This window comes from Urocitellus parryii, chromosome 4, assembly GCF_045843805.1.
Source record: "Urocitellus parryii isolate mUroPar1 chromosome 4, mUroPar1.hap1, whole genome shotgun sequence".
NCBI lineage: Eukaryota > Metazoa > Chordata > Mammalia > Rodentia > Sciuridae > Urocitellus > Urocitellus parryii.
Window position 1 is genome coordinate 150,038,747 of NC_135534.1, and position 17,644 is coordinate 150,056,390.

The 17,644-nt window shown below is 36.2% G+C and overlaps 1 protein-coding gene across 2 annotated transcripts in view; it reads left to right on the forward strand.

Moving 5' to 3' along the window:
- The window catches only part of Kdm4c (lysine demethylase 4C), a 399,763-nt gene that overhangs the window by 62,605 nt on the left and 319,514 nt on the right, over positions 1 to 17,644 (forward strand). The window lies entirely within an intron of this gene.

Genomic DNA, 17,644 nt, shown 5'->3' on the forward strand with positions numbered 1-17,644 from the left:
CAGGAAATATTATCTTAACTGTCACTTAAAGCAAAAATAGAATTTTAGATGTTTTCTTCTAGAATTCTAATCGTCTAAGTTACATTTGAATAGGCTTGTATTCTTTTTTATCAAAAATAAATTGTAAGTTTTTTTTCTTCCTATTTTTTTTAAAGTACATGTATTATAGTCTTTAGCCATTTTTACAAGGACATAATCCATTCTACAGGATCCAATCCTTATTGCCTTATTGCCTCCTCCTGATTATTTTTAAAACGTGAATTATTATTTTATTTTGGACCTCCCCCCACCGATATCTCTCTCTTTGTTTTATTTTATTATCTACCAAAAGGTGGAAATAATGTAACACAAAGTTGAATACTCTTTACCTAGATTCACCAGGTGTTGGTATTTTGCTACTTTTGCTTTATGTTTCTCTGTCCTTTTCTTTATCTCAGTTTCTTTATGTTTTTCTCTTTGCTATAGCATTTGAAAGTGAGTTGCAGGCATTATAACAGCAATGTCTTAAGTTGATCAGTATGTATCTTTAATTATAAGACAACTTGACATATATATATCACCTTATATAAAGATATATTCATATGTCCCTAATTTCCCCTATAATGTTATTTGTAAATGTTTCTCTCCCAATATAATGGATGTAATCAATGATTGTACTTTGCAATTAATAAGTAATGCATGAGTGACACTTTGGTGTCCTAAAAGACTTTCTTGCATCTGGTAGATTTAGCATCTCTTAATAATTTGTGGCTTACCTCCATTATTAATTGTCTTATTTTTTTTTCTGGTACCAAGAATGGAACCCAGAGGTACCCTACTACTGAGGTACATCCCTGGTCACCACTCCCCATCTTTCCCTAGTTTTTTATTTTGAGACAGCCTTGCTGAGTTGCTCAGGCTGAGTTTGAATTTATAATCCTCTTGCCTCAGCCTCCTAAGTCTTGGATTATAATGTGTGCCACTACATAAATGCTATTTTAAAACCTCTCCCCTTAAAAAAACGTAAAGCACGTAAAACATTGCTATTTGAATCTGGAATGCCCCCCAGAGGCTTACATGTTGAAGGCTTGGTCCCTGATGTAGCCATGTTCAGAAGTGGGGCTTTTGGGAATTGAATGGATTATGAGGGCTGTGACTGCATCAATAGATCTAAATTCATTGATAGATTTGTGTATGAATGTACTATTGAGAGTTGGTAGAAACTGTAGCAGGTGGGGCCTAGTTGGAGAAAGTACATCACTGAGGTTATGCCCAGGAAGGGTGATAATACACATACTTTTTTGTTTTTGCATTACAATTCTTAATACACATATATACCACAATTTTTCATATCTCTGTTTATGTATAAAGTATGTTGACACCCAATTAGTGTGTTCATACATGTACTTTGGATAATGATGTCCATCACATTCCACCATCCTTGCTAATCCCGTGCCTCTTCCTTTCCCCTTCAGCCCCTCTGTCCTATCTAGACTTCATCTATTCCTCCCATGTTCTCCCTCCCAATTCCACTATGAGTCAACCTCCTTATATCAGAGAAAACATTCGATATATATATTTTTAATATCTTTATATGTGGTGCTGAAGATCAAACCCCTGTGCCTCATGATTGGTAGGCGAGTGCTCCACTTCTGAACCACAAGCCCAGAGGCCCCCCTTCCCCCCTCACATTTGTTTTTTGGGATTGTCTGACTTCTCTTCTCCAATGCCATCCATTTACCTGCAAATACCATGATTTTGTTCTTTTTTAATGCTTAGTAAAATTCGATACATGGTGTTTTAGATATGTATAAAAGTTAGAAAAAGCAGCTCATCTTCCTTCCTTTTCTGGATTTTAGTATAAGTGCCCTCTATGTTGAGAATTTATTGTTTTTTAAAGTCATTCAAACTCAATGTTGGAAAATTGGAATATATAGAAAAATATGAAGAAAGTAAAATTGATTATAAACTTATCAAATAAATAAAAAATACTTTTTTTTGGGTGATTTCCCCTGTGGTCTTTTATATGAGTGTATGTTTATATACATGCACATGTTTGCATATGTATGTTACCCAATGAAGAGCCATGATGGTTTTAGCAGTTTTTTGGCCTTCAAAATATTTCTACATTGTTTTCCAGAAGGTACATTTCAGTTTATTCCAGCGCTATCATGTGTATTCTACCAGTTTCAAATTATACCCCTCACCCCTTTCTTGGTATTTCAGTTCTAGTTGTATTTTTTACTCATTTATTCTTTAGTGATAATATATGCCTCACAGGTTTAATGTGTTATTGAAACTAATCTTTGGGTAAATGAGTATGTATTTGTTGCCCATCGGTGGGACTAAGTTTTGTACACATGTGGTAAAGATGGGGGCACAAGGAAGAGCCTTGTGGCTTTTAGTGCTTAAATTCTGGAAGAACATGCTAGCAAACAGAACATGTAGGAAGCATCCATGATAAAGGGATGTGGACATATGGGAGTACCTGTTGGAAATATTTACATGAGTCTGGTATGTTTAGATTATGTCATTCACAGTATTATTTCAATTTGTGTTAGCATCAAATATATCTAAATTACCAGTTTTACTTTGTATTAAATGGTACCTTACAGAGTATGGGACCTTGTCTTATTAAGCTAGCTTTTGTGGGATTTCTAGTGGGATGAATGAGGCAGAGTAAACATTGCTGGCATTTTATACTTGAAGAGGTTAAATTGCTTTTCTGAAGTTACAAGGCTAATACAGGGGCTACTGCATGCTTTTATTCCCTATACCAGCTTTTTTTTTTTTTTTTTTGGTGGTGCTGCTGCCAGTTGTTATTTTTTAAATTGAATAAGACTATCAACAACATAGGTGACAAAATTAGGGTGGATTGAACCCAGGGCCTTGTGCATGCGAGGCAAGCACTCTACCAACTGAGCTATATCCCCAGCACCCCCCATACCAGTCTTAAAGAAGCAGTTATGCATTGTCAATCTCATACTTGTGGGAATGTGTCAAATGAGGTATTTGTCAACTACATATTGACTCTGAGCTAGCAGTCTATTTTGTACCTTCTCCATGGTTTCTTCTCTGTGGTATCCTGGAAAGTGTTCAGGTCTTGGAAGAAGGTTGAGTTGAGGGATTATCTGAATCCTGGCCTGAAAAGTTGCATATCTGAGTGCTCTAAAATAAGATTAAACTATCTAGGTTTTAGTTTTTTAAACCTCCTGTTATTGGGATCACTGACCTCTTTATTCCTTTCTTTTTTCATATGCAATGAAGAAAAGCAGCATATTTGGGACCATTTTCATAATTAACATAAAATATGGTAGTGAAATAGCATAATCATTGATGACAGAGATGAGTTTGATGGACTTTGCTTTGCTCTGCTTATCATAGTATTGCTGATATTTGAAAACCTGTTACTCATTGGCATTGCTGCAAGGGAACATTTACTTTAGACTTCATTTTGAGTAACTTCAGTTATTAAAATCCAATAAACAGAATCCTGTGGTTTTGTAAACACACAGTTTTGGAACATCCTCTTAATTTATAGGCTTCAGAGCTGGGAGCCTTTCACTTTGGTAGGACCTGTAAGGCATAGCATTTTATAGAATTTCTGCAGTCTCTGAGGAGGCATTTAGCTCCTGAGCTGGGTTGACATTTTAAGTGCTTTTGTATATAAAGAAAGACACGAGAAAAGTGTCTTAAACTATTACTGATAACAAAACCTATCACACTCAAGACTCTTAAATTGAAATGTATGAAGAAGAGCTGTATTTGCCCCCTTGGGGTAGATGGAGAATAACAAAAGAAATATTGTATTCAAGAAGTGATGAAGAGTGAGTAGGATACTAATGATAACTGTTAGGAATGTTTGAAATCATCATAATGGGTGTGCAATGAATAAGCCCATGTTTTGTGGTTTCTGTTGACTGTTTTATTTTTACATTGGTTGGTTTTTCAGTTCAGTATTTAAATTGTGCTAAGAACTGGTTTTTATGGTTCAGGGCATTATTTTGGATGGGATTATATAGTCGTTAAAATGTAGTTCAGTTTTCCCTCTGATTTCTTGTTACGGTGATTTCCTGAAGTCTTAATGGGTGGGAAATAATAGCCTTTTTTTTTTTTTTTGTGGGGGTGGGAATTCTTGGAGAGGGTGTGGTGAGGTTTATTCAGTGTATGAAGATGGATAAGGATAATGGATCTCAGGTAGTTCAGAGACTACAGGGACAAAAAGGACAGAAGGTGTAATGAGCTTGACAGTAGAGGCCAATATGGGTTCTATGGAGCCTGGAGGAGAAGCATGCAGGACATTCTGGAGGAGGAAGGACATCTTAGCTTGGCTTAAATGATTGAAAACAGAGGGAGGTTGAGAATAGGACCTAGGTAAATTTGAGGGCAAGACCACACCTGAAAGTTTTAGTATTTTTGCTGAAATTAGAGGTTGTTGGCTGAGTGGGGGGTTAAGGAAATTGAGACAGACCTGATACAGTGGTTGTGAATAAGGAAGAAAGGGACTGCTTGAAGCCTACAGGGTCATGGGCCTGGATTGTGAGTCTGACCCATGGTACCATAGTGGCCCTTCCTGCTTTGTTCCAAGGCTGCTGTTAGTTTTGTAGTACCAGGCATATCTTTTAAGGGGCACAAAAGGTACCAGCCTTGGGTACACACAGGAATTAGGGGTGAGAGCGTTCATGAAACACTAGTTCAGAATAAACACCCCTGATAGGAAGGAGAGAAAGGCCTAGAAATCCCAGGGCTTGAGACTTGTCACCTCTTTTATTCTGCTGTTTTATATCTTGATCTCCTTTGGTTCTACTAAAAAAATCTTAGTGAATAGCTTGTTCATGGTTAAATAAATATTGAAATACCAAGACTATCAATGACATAGGTGACAAAACCTAGGCCTTGGGTATATGATGCAGAGCAGGGTTTTTGTAATAAAGTTTTACTGGAGCACAACTTTGCTTACTCACTTGCATATTATATTTGGCTATTTTTTGAGTAATTATAACAGAAATTCTGTGGTCTTCAAAGCCCAAAATATCTACTCTCTGGACCTTTGCAGAAAGTTTCTAGCTTTTAAATCTTTTTTTTTTTTTTTTTAAAGAGAGAGTGACAGAGAGAGAATTTTAATATTTATTTTTTAGTATTTGGCGGACACAACATCTTTGTTTGTATGTGGTGCTGAGGATCGAACCCGGGCTGCACATATGCCAGGCGAGCGCGCTACCGCTTGAGCCACATCCCCAGCCCAAGTTTCTAGCTTTTAGAGACACAAATATTTGTTACTGGTGAAGAATATGCAAACCCTTTTTTGAAACAGACGGGTTATAATTAAAATTGTGAATGTTTTCTGGGGAATCAGATTAATGTAAATTGAATACATTTATTAGTTACAATGAAATTGTAGTGTTTGGGGGATTTTAGGAAATTTATATAGTTGAGAAAGTTCTTAGAGCTGCTTGTGGTCCTGGTGGCTTCTAGATGATTCTTTGGAAATAGTACCCTAAGCATAACAAACTTAAGATCTCAATTTTGTTTGTATGTGTGTGTGTGTGTGTTTGTGTGTGTGTGTGTTTCACTAAGGTATACAGATACAGAATTTAATTAGCTTCTGCTCATTGTCTATATATGTAAGAAGTTATCCCTAGACACATGGGAGCTTCTCTATGAAACAAAGCAAACATATAAAGATCCAGAGTAAAAAGAAGGATACAGAGAAAAAAAAGTCCAGAAACTGAGATGATAAGATTTGATTTAAGGCCACAACAGTCAGCAGATTCTGTAGAAAAGATTTCTGAGATGTCCAGTAGCCATATACACCTCCATCAGCAGAGTCTGCTTTGTTCTGTGAGAGCTAAGAATAGACATCAGCATTACTTGTATTACTGCAGTGACAGAGTAAGTTTTTCAGGCTTGTTTTCTCTGCTAGTTTGTCCTGCTTTTCTAACAGTAGCTCATAGTATAATGGTGATCTTCTTAGTGAAAATAATGCTTCATTAAATTCCATTAAAATGGAAGTTCCACATGCTTTGCTGAAGTAGCCTCTTATCTTCATAATTGATAAAACTAGAAGGGTCTTAAAGTGTGTTCAGAGAGTTTCCTTTGCAAGATTTTCCTTTTGCTCAGTGTTGCCAGATAGCTGCTTCCCTAATCCTTATCACCCTCTTCTGTCACTTAGGCCTTCTGATTCAGATGTCTCATATCCTAACAGGTAGCACAGTCTTCATTAGCCCCTTTGAGCCAATATTTTATGCCATGAGTTTAGCTTATCCCCATTGTTACAATCCCCACAGAGCAACCTAAGCCCTCTTTGGGTGCTAATTGTCCAGATTTTTTTTTCTTTTCTTTAAAGGGAAATAAAACTATGAGATGGCATTTTCATCAAGATTGAGAATTCCTTTGAAGGTACCATCTTTTATCAATTTTTTGCTGATAAAAGTTTTTTCCAGTTCACCGGAAGAAAAAACTGCACTTACTCTGTAGGGCAGCTGCCTCACTCATGATCTTTGTTTGTGTCATCTTTCACTGTTGTTGGCTTTGCCAGATCATTTTGCCCTTGTTTTGAAACTTGACTCCTTCAGTGAATTATGGTCCCCCTCCATTGTTGCTACTCTAGATCTCAAAGGGTGTCTACCTTTCTCTGCAATGCCAGCCTTGTATGCAGTGGTCTCCCCTACTGAGAATGGCTATGAGTCCTCTGCACTAGGCATTTCTCTAGTTTTTCCAAATGTTGTATTGACTCAGTAATGCAGTGAAGTCTTCCAGATCAGTTCTGCTCTATTGAAAAGACAGAATGTGTCAAGATCCTGCTTCCTGTGTGCTTTCTTCCCTCAGTTTGAGACATTACTTCCTACTCTTTCTGGCCTCTAACACTCATGTTCCCCTACGGCCTTTTCACTTTCTTAGGAAACATTTTCACCAATAATGATGGGAAGAAAATAGCATTAATGCCCAATACATCTAATAAGGGCAGGGGACATAATCCTTTTGGGAAAATAGATCTGAGATACATCTCTAATTCTATTACTTAGAGATATATTCAACTGAAATGATTCTGTTGGTGACCATTATCAAAGAGAATTTTTGATTGGACAGTGGATTTTGGATAAAAAATTATTACAGAAAGTATTTGTAAAATGAAGATAGATAATGAAGGATACCTGTACTTACCTGTGTGACTATTTCTTCTGTAGTAGACTCTTGAGTCCAGTGATGATAGGAAGCATTTCTCATAAACTCTCTAGTCCCAGGCCCTAACATAGTATGTATACCAAAAATGTACCTAAATAATTATAGAATTGATGAATGCATAGCAATAGAAAAGTTAGCTTAGGATCATTTTGTGGAGTTTCCTGAATGTTTTTGGTGTTTGTATGAGTCTTAAAAGAACTTTTTTGAAATTATTGCAGTTAGGAAATGATAGAATTGGAGTCGTTTTGGCAAATGTGATCTGATACAGGACTTCTACATGGACTTCGAGCAGCAGACTTTGGAAAGGAGTTTTGGGTCAGGAGGATGAGGAAGGGTTCAAGTAACCCTCTCCCTTGAGAGTTTTTTTTTTTTTTTTTTTTAAAAAAAAACAAAACAAAACACTAGTGCCCTGAGACAGAGGTTCTCAAACTTTGTCTCAGTATCTCATTATATACTTAGTAAATGTTGTGAATCTCAAAGAGCTTTAGTTTAAGTAGATCTTTTTTTTTTTTTTAGTTTAAGTAGATCATTTTTTTGGTGGGGGGTAGGAACTATGTATTAAACTCATGGACGCTTAACCACTGAGCCATTTCCTCAGCCCTTTTATTGTAGTTTATCTACAGACTGCATCTCACTGAGTTGCTGAGGGCCTTGCTCAGTTGTTGAGGCTGGCTTTTAACTTGCGATCCTCCTGTCTCTGCCTCCTGAGATGCTGTATAGGCATGCATCACTGGGCCTGGGCTAAGTAGATTGTTCTTATTTATTATATTAGAAATAAAAATTGAAACTATTTCAAAATTTTGATTTATTAAAAATCCATTATGTAGTATCACAAATGTTTTTATAAAAGATGACTATATATTCTAAGGTAAAATAATTAAGAAGAGTCATTATTTTATATTTTTTAAAATCTCTTATGTCTAGTTTAGTAGACTGCTGGATTCTTTCAAAAAAATTTTTTTTTTGGTACTGGGGATTGAACCCAGAAGGGCTGTGTCACAACCCCACCCCTTTTTATATTTTATTTACAGTGTCTTACTGAGTTGCCTAGGACCTCACTAAGTTGCTGAGACTGGCTTAGAACTCATGATCCTCCTGCCTTAGAACTCATGAACTTCCTGCCTCAGCCTCCTGAGCCCCTGGGATTATAGGTGTGCTTCACTGCCTGGAGACTGCTGGATTCTTACATGTGCTTATCTCCTCCTCCTCTTCCTGCTCCTCCTCCTCTTCCTGCTCCTCCTCTTCCTCCTCCTCCTCCTCCTCCTCCTCCTCCCCCCCTCCTCCTCCCCCCCTCCTCCTCCCCCCCTCCTCCTCTCCCCTCCTCCTCCCCCTTCCTCCCCCCTCCTCCTCCCTCCTTCTTCTTCCCTCCTTCTTCCTTCTTCTTCTTCTTCTTCTTCTTCTTCTTCTTCCTTCTTCTTCTTCTTCTTCTTCTTCTTCTTCTTCTTCTTCTTCTTCTTCTTCTTCTTCTTCTTCTTCTTCCTCCTCCTCCTCCTCCTCCTCCTCCTCCTCCTCCTCCTCCTCCTCCTCCTCCTCTTCTTCTTCTTCTTCTTCTTCTTCTTCTTCTTCTTCTTTTTTTTTTTTTTTAGTTTCAGGGCCTTGTGCATTGTTAGGCCAAATGCTCTAACTCTGAACCAGATCCCAGTCCTTTTGAAATTTTATTTTGAGACAGGGTCTCACTAAATTGCTCAGAAGCCTTGAATTTGAGATCCTCCCCCGTTAGTCTATGGAATAGCTGAGATTGCTGGTGGGTGCCATCATGCTCAGTCTATTTTGCTTTTAATATCTTGTGATGTCACACATTATGTAGCCTCTGGAAATGCCCCTCACACTCTGATGTCATAGATTGTCTGATAGGATTTTCATGTTGTGCACATGGTATCCAGATAACCTTGAAAATCGCTGCCATAAGAGAGTTAGCAAAAGAAGATTTCTCTGAAGTCACTGTACATAGATGTGTGAGGTAAGAATGGTGTTCTAGAATCTTTTGACCTTCAGTTAACTGCGCTTCCTGTTATCTTACCTAGAAACTAGTCTCATTTGGAGATAGCAGTTCTCAAATTGGAAGTCATGGAGTTCTTTGGTGGGGCATTCTGTCATGTATTCTGTCAGATACATCAGGCAAAATTTTATAAGCAGAGCATGTTTAAATATGAACTCATGTCTCTGCACTTCAATATTTTAAATTATTTTTATTTAATAATGATTTGCTAGCCTACTTATTACTTTTATCATTTTGAGTTAATTTTATTAAGGGATAAGTTAAAGTTAAAAAGATAGTGTCAGATCTTAAGATGAAAACTTAATTGCCTTATACTATGTATTTTTCATTGAGAGTTTGGGGGAAATTTTTTTTTTTCTTTTTTTGCTATTTCTAAGCTGGTTGAATGGTGGGTAAGAGTCTTTTGTCTCCCATTTTTTTTTTCAGTCTATATCTCCATTTTTAAAGGAAAAATTACATTTTTCTTAATGTAAATAGTTAATATTTAAAAATTGGAAAGTATTATATTAGAGATGAAACTAAAATAATTCATGGAAGCATTCAGAGACAACTGCCAGAATCGATTGCAAATTTCTTCCCAGTGGATATTTTTTGAATTTAAGAAAAATTAAGAAAAATTTTTTTTTGTATACTAGTCATTGAACTGAAGGATGTTTTGCCAGTGAACTACATCTCTAGCCCCTTTTACTTTTTATTTTGAGACAGGGTTTCACTAATTTGCTGAGGACCTCATGAGTGAGGTACTTACTTTGAACTTGCCTTGAATTTGGCAATTCTCCTGAGTGTCTGGGATTACAGGCATGTGGGACTGTGCCTCACAGTAATTGTATTTTTGTTTTAAAGTTTTTTCCTACATTTTTAGTTGGTGCATTATAGTTGTACATAAGGATAGGATTTGTTGTTACATACTAGTACATGCACACAATTAAACAATATAATTTGGCCAGTTTAGCATGTAATTAATTGTATTTTTCAAAACAGATGAGGGTAGGTTTTGTTTTCTTTTTTTCTTTTGCTCTCATTTGAATACATTGTGAATACCTTTCCTTGATAATAACCATTCTTCAATGTGATGATTGAAAGTTGATCTTGTTTTGTTTTTATTGGTGTCAGGATGGTTTTCGCTGGTGGAGGAAAGCAGAAACATAAACCATGAAGAGGGATTCAGGTGGGAGGTGGAGGCAGGAAGGGTATGTTTGTTCCTTGTTTATGTCCCAAAGCATGGGGCCTGGAATACTTCATACATAGTGGGGTGACCAGATCACTACTAACCTGACAGAATAGCAGCTGGCCATAGATACTGACTGACCTCTTATTTGACCCACTTATTTCCATCAGAACAATGCTGTCTTTGGCATCAGAGTCTTCCTCTGTAAAGGGAAGAGGTTGAATTAGCTACTCTCTGAGGTTCCTCCCAACTTAAAAATGTTTGTTTTGTACTAGGCAACATTTCTTTAAGGTGAACTCAACTTTGATAGTGAATTTTTGTAAGTTCCATATTTCTTTGTATTATAATTTTGTAAAGAGCCCCTTTACAATAAATACATTGCCTGAGGTTTGGTTATCTTTTTATATGAAGATTTTGGTTTTAATGACATCTAGCCTGTGGATGACAATTTTTTTCCTTTCTATAATGGGAGAACTTAAATGCCTTCATCCACCAGATGGTGCTCTTGGACAAGAAATTAATCTAAGGCTGTGAGTTTCTACATAATGTGAAACAGTTTAAATTGTTTCAGTCATCAGGAGAGTTTTTTAAAAAAATTTTATATATTTATCATGTTATGATACCATTTGTCCTGAAATAAAAAAAACTTGAAGGCAGAACACTAACTCTGTAAATTTCATGTGCAAGGCAAATATATTATCATCCTAGATAAGTTTTGGTGCAGAGGGAACTCTATTGGCCTGTGGAATTGTAACTTTCAGATTATGTGAAGTATGCCTTATGTACTAGTATATTATGGCTGCCTTGTAGTGAGTGAAATGTTAGCCTACATGACTCTGAATTATGCCAGGGGAGATGAAGGTATTGCTAACTGATGTTGCATTCTGAATGTTCTATCAGTTCCCGGAAGCTCTGTTAGAATCATGAATGTATTTGCTATGAACACATTCCTGGTGTAACTATAGATAAGTTTTTCTAAGGCATTTAGTTAGGAATGGAAACACTGTATTTTTATTTCTTTAAACATTTTCATAGTCTTTACTTTCTCTCTGTTATCAGATAATATTGGATTGTTTTCCAAAGAGTGTCCACTTGTCCCGATTGTAGTGCTTGCCCCGCCCTACCCCCCTTAGAGCCCCCCCATTGGCTGGGGATTTAACCCAGGACTTCAGACATGCTAGGTAAGTGCTCTGCTACTGAGCACCTAGTGTATATGCATTTTAAAGATACCTTTATTAAAATATGATTTGCATAATACAGAATTTACTAATCTTGAGTATATAATTCAATTATTTTTGTGCATTGACAGTCCAGATTCAGAGAATTTCCATAGCTCTAAGAGCTTCCTCATCCTTATCTATGTCATTCTCTTCTGCACTTAATATTCACCTTATTGCTTGTCAGTCTTATGCCTATCAAATACCTTGGGTGAATTTGCATTTCTCTGATTACAGATGATTTAGAGTGTCTTTTCATGTCTTTATAGATTATCTGGGTTTCTGCCTTTATGAAGTGATCTTTTTCCTATTAAGATTATTTGACTTTTTCTTCTTATTTGGATCTTTTTTTTTTTTTTTTTTTTTTGGTATTATGGGTACCAAAACTGTGTTAGTTATATTATTTGTTGAATTATTTGCTCTAGTTAGGACTGTTCTGGTTTTTTTTTTTTGTCTCATTTATTCTTTTAATGAAAAGAGCTTTTGGTTTGAATGTGATTTTACTAATCTCTTCTCATTGATTTGTTTTTTAATTTTCATAACTCATCCCTCCTAGGGCTCTGAATAGATTATGTCTTCGAAATTTAAATGTGCTATCCTTAGTGTAGCTCAATTTACCTTTCAGCTTTCTACCTTATTGTCTTTCTGTGTCAGTACCTTAATTTTATCTTCTGATTTACTACTTCTCTTGCTTAATCCTTTTGTTGGGTTTTTAGTTTAATAATGTTTGTTTCTTTTCTCAAAGTCAGTCCCTTTTTCCAAATGGACTAGTCACTCCAAATTTATTTTTTTTTTACTTGCTTGTCTTTGTGATTCCAATTTTTATTTATTTAAACATTTTCATATTCTTTAGTTTCTCTCTGACAGTTCAGTATTAGCAGTCCTTCTGGAAAAGGGTGGACTAAATGATTTGTTAGTTGTTTCTGCTAGCTTTCTCCATTGTTGGCTTGCCTCCCTGTATGCACGGTGATCTTTCCTTGTATGCTTAGCTTAATCTTAATTTGTGGAAAATTTCCAGAATCAAATGCAGAATATTTTTTTCTTCTAAGAGGACTGGAGTTGCTTCTGCCTGATATCAGGGACTACATTAATCTCAAACCCTCAGTGGTCTTCCCTTTTATTCTGTCCCTGCTGCATCTTTTTTACCCCCATACTCACATTTACCTTTAAGGTAACAGTTTGTTTTTTTATATGGCCTTTTTTTGAGCAAGGGGCACAACTTGATTCTTTCAAAATTTGTTCTATGTTGCTTAACGTTAAGAATACTGGAAATAAAGAAAGCCCTACTATAAAGTTATAGGTATTTGGTAAATAAAATGCAAAATAGGTCTGTCTTAAAAGTAAAGAGTTTAGAGAATGTAAGACATTTTTATGGAAAGGAAGAAGCAAGAAGAGCTATTCTGTCAAACATTGTAATTAACGTAAAAGAAAAGTGAATTCCATATGGATTTATTTTATTCTTTTATACATAAAGATTTTATTCTTTTATACATAAAGATCTTGAAGAAATCTCTTAGTTTATTCAAAGCATGGACCATTGCTTTTATTTTAATTAATGAAAGAGTTTTCTTTTTATTATGGTATGTGGCACTGAAATTCAGGAGATACATGGGGCTTATAGCTTTGTTTGGAAATCAGCCAATCAAAGGAGTTGAGGATGAAGGCTGGGAATTGGGGAGAAAATGAAATATGGGTTAAATGTTGATGTTGCCAATCATGTAATGTAGAGAGAGTGATGGCAATGAAGGGTGGAAAGCCATGAATGAGAATGACAGGCTAGGGGTTAGAATTAATTTTGGGGGACCAAGGGACATGTAGGCTCTTAGTCTTCTACTACATGGAAGGTACTGTAAAAGTATGGTTGGTATGAATTGTGTGTGTCAGTTTTCAGTTATTTTCCTATGACTTCCCAGGCTTTTGTGTAAAGAAAATGAGAATACATCTCCTGAAATAAGTCAAATAGAATGGAGAAAATCTTGACTGTTCTATGTCTTCAGTTGATGTGTTTCAGTGGGCATCTAGGACCCCTTTTGTATTATCAGTGTTGATTCTGTAGCAGCCTCTCATTCTTAGGGGCAAATATTTTAGCTCTTGGAGAAAGCAGAGCTTGCTGTCAGGTTGCCCTTGGTGGCTCAAAGAATTATCATCTGTGGATTTGGCAGATGTACTTGACAAATGGCTAAATTCCATCACTGGCTCCTCTGCACTCTGCTGCCTCGAAGAGGCTCCTCTTACACAGTTTTGTTCCGGGAAGAACAGGATCCTGCTTATTCTGAAGTTGGCTATTCAGTTTTCACATTTACTAAGTCTTAGTAGTTTTCCATCTTTCTTTCTTTGGCTCTCATTGGCTCCTTCCAAGGAGCACATCAGGAAATGAAGAGCTAAACAATAAAATAAGTTGCAAATTCTTTGTACAAAGTGATGGCACAGGGGGATAAATTATATATACAGAGTGAATTCCTGTGAGTTTTATGCTTCTTGTATAATCTTAGATCACTTACTGAACACATTTATGGAGTACCTGATATAGCTGTTTAGTGTTGGGCAAATATGTGATTAGTTTTAATGTAGTTTCTCTGCCCCAAGCTCAATTCTGTATTTAGAACCTGTCTTAAACTCCTGCTCCCTTTATTCCTTTTAAATTATTGTTAACAGATGTGAACACTTTAATGCCTACTACCTTTTTGCATATGTGGCCACAGATGTATTTTGTTTGATAAACATAGTTTTAAAAATTAGTTAATGTCACCTAATATTTGAATTTTGGGCTTAACTTAAAAATTTGGAAGATCTGGCAGAGTCTGAGTGACTGTAGTAGATAGGAACTGAGTATTAACTGTCCCCTTTAGGCAGGATAGTAGATGGTCTCCAGATATTCTTCTACCACCTTTATTGATACCTCCTTGCTGGTTCCCCTTGTGATGTTACTTGCATGGCTCTTTGGGCCATGTCAGTTTACAACTTATTTTATTGTTTGGCTCTTCACTTCCGGATGTGCTCTTTGGAACATGATGTTGTTGGAACATAATGTTTGGAAACACCAAATTGAGGTGTGGTGGGCTGTGAACTCCAGGGGAGATTGATTATTCAAAGAAGCTGTGTTTTTTTTAATTCTAAATTTTTAAATTATACGAAACATTAGAATTCATTTGACATAATTAGCATGGAATGTAATTTGTTCTAAGTCCCCAGTACTTCCTCTTTTCCTCCCCTCTTCCTTCATTCCCTTTCTTCTACTGTACTGATCTTTCTATTATTTACTCATAATTATTTTTAAAATTAGTGTCTTGTGGATGTGCATGATGGTGAGATTCACTGTGGTATAATCACATATGTAAATAGGAAAGTTAGGTTAGATTCATTGCTTTGGTCTTTTTTTTGAAATAAAAATTTAGACAAATTTTCAATTTTTTTTTGTACCAAGGATTGAACTTAGGGGCTCTCAACCACTGAGCCACATCTTAAGCCCTATTTTGTATTTCATTTAGAGAAAGGGACTCACTGAGTTGGCTTAGTGCCTCACCATTGCTGAGGCTGGCTTTGAACTTAATATCCTCCAGTCTCAGCCTCCCAAGCCACTGGGATTACAGGTATGTGCCACTGCACCCAACTCAAAACATTTTTACTTGTACTTGGAAATTCTATCTTTGCAACTCTTCTCTGAGAAAGGCAAGTCTGAGTTTATGTATTTTAATAATACATTAAGAGACCTTAAGACCCCACTTCTGATGCATAGAACATGTTGCCTTGAAAGTAGATTCAGTGAGAATTAGGCCTTTACAATGGGCCTTATAAGGTCTGTCTTGGCTTGTTTGATTGCCTGGAACCCTGGTAACAGCTCTGCAAAGTTGAATCATTGAGAAAAATCTCAGATTCTATAACTGGTAAGTGGTGGAGCCAGCACTTGGTCAGAGAACTTTCACCTCACCTCTAATATACCATGTTGCTCTTCTGGTGTCTTGTTATTGTTTTATAATCAAATTCCTCATTCCATTTTAGTATTTGCTGAGTGAGAACAGAAAGAATATATCTGTTAAACATGATTTGTATGTTTAATTCTCTAGCTTTTATATTAAAAGAAGGGGCTGGGGATGTGGCTCAAGTGATAGTGCACTCGCCTGGCATGTGCGGGGCGCTGGGTTCGATCACCAGCACTACATAAAAATAAAAATAAAGATGTTGTGCCCACCGAAAACTAAAAATAAATATTAAAAAATTTCTCTCTCTCTTTTTTAAAAAAAGAAGTCTTTTTGTAGTCTTTGATAGATATATCATCATTTTTTTTTTGGTAAGAATTTTTGTTGTTCTAGATGGACACAATATCTTTATTTAATTTATTTTTATTTGGTGGTGATGACTGAATCCAGTGCCTCGTATTTGCTAGGTAAGTGCTCCACCACTGAGCCACAACCTCAGCCCCGTATCATCATTTTTATGTCTTTATTTCTTAGAAACCCATTTTGTATTTATTAGTTTTGATTTGCATTTCCCTGATGGCTAGAGATGTTGAACATTATTTCATTTATTTATTGACCTTTGTGTTTTTTCCATTGAGAAGTTTCTTTAGTAGTTTTAAGAAATTTGTTGGGCTTGGGATGTGGCTCAAGTGGTAGCATTCTCGCCTGGCATGCTTGAGGCACTGGGTTCAAAATTCTCAGCACCACATAAAAATAAAATAAAGATATTGTGTCCATCAAAAAACTAAAAAATAAATATTAAAAATTTGTTCATGTCTTTTCTTATTTTATGTGTGTGTGTGTGTGTGTGTGTGTGTGTGTGTGTGTGTGTTTTGGATAGTGGGATTGAATCCAGGGATAATTTACCTCTAATCTACATCCCCAGCCATTTATTTTATTTTATTTTGAGACAAGTTCTAAATTGCTTAGGACCTTGCCAAGTTGCTAAGTCTGGCTTCAAACTTGTGATCCTTCTGTCTCAGCCTCCTGAATTGCTGGGATTATAGGCATGTGCCAACGTGTCTGACTTATGAGTACCTCTTTTTTTTATTGTTTTGGTTTACACTATCTCTATTTTTTTAAAAAGAGCTTTTTTAGTTATGCATAGTAGTTGGGTTTATCCCCCAAAACTCATACATGCATGGAATTTGATTTCAATTCACGATTCACGATTCACGATTCACAATTCCTTATCCCTCCTGTCCTTCTTTCCCTTTTCCATTTTTCTTTTTACACTATATTTGACTTCCCTTAAAGAAATATTTTATTAGTTGTTGATGGACCTTTATTTATTTATAAGTGGTGCTGAGAATTGAACCCAGTGCCCCTCACATGCTAGGAAAGCACTCTACCACTGAGCCACAACCCCAACCCCTTGATTGGTTCTTTCTACCTAGACACAAAGGTGAAGTTCCCTATCATATATTTATGCATTCACACAACATAATTTTTAAAAAATTCATTCAGTATTGCCTTCCCTTATACATCTCTCCACTCTACCCCTTGATCTCTTTCTTCTATGTTATTGATCTTCCCTTTATCTTTAACTTATCATATCCTTCCTTCCGCCTCTCCATTATATTAGCATCCACATATGAGAGAAAACATTCAACATTTGAGTTTCTAAGTTTGTCTTAATTCATTTAGCATGATATTCTCCATTTCCATTAATTTACTGGCAAATGCCATAATTTCATTCACTTTTTTTTGTGTGTGTATCGCACAATTTCTTTTTTCCCCCCATTTTAAAAATTGAGATCTTTGTATTTATTACTTTTTAAAATTTTATATATTTTAATTGGGTATATATGACAGCAGAATGTATTTTGACTCAATGTACACAATTTCAGCACGGCTTTTTATTTTTCGGATTGTACACGATGTAGTGCCACACCATATGTGCAGTCATAGATACCTAGGGTAATAATGTCCATCTCATTCCACCATCTTTCCTTCCTCATTCCCTCTCCCCTCTCTTCCCAACCCTTCCCTTTGCCAGATCAAAGTTCTTCCAATTTTTCCATGCTTCCCCCAAGATTTCTTAATCTGAGTTGATTCCATAATTTAGCTATTATGAATTGTGCTGCTATAAACATTGAAGTGGCTGTGTTGCTGTGGTATGTGGATTTTTAGATATTTT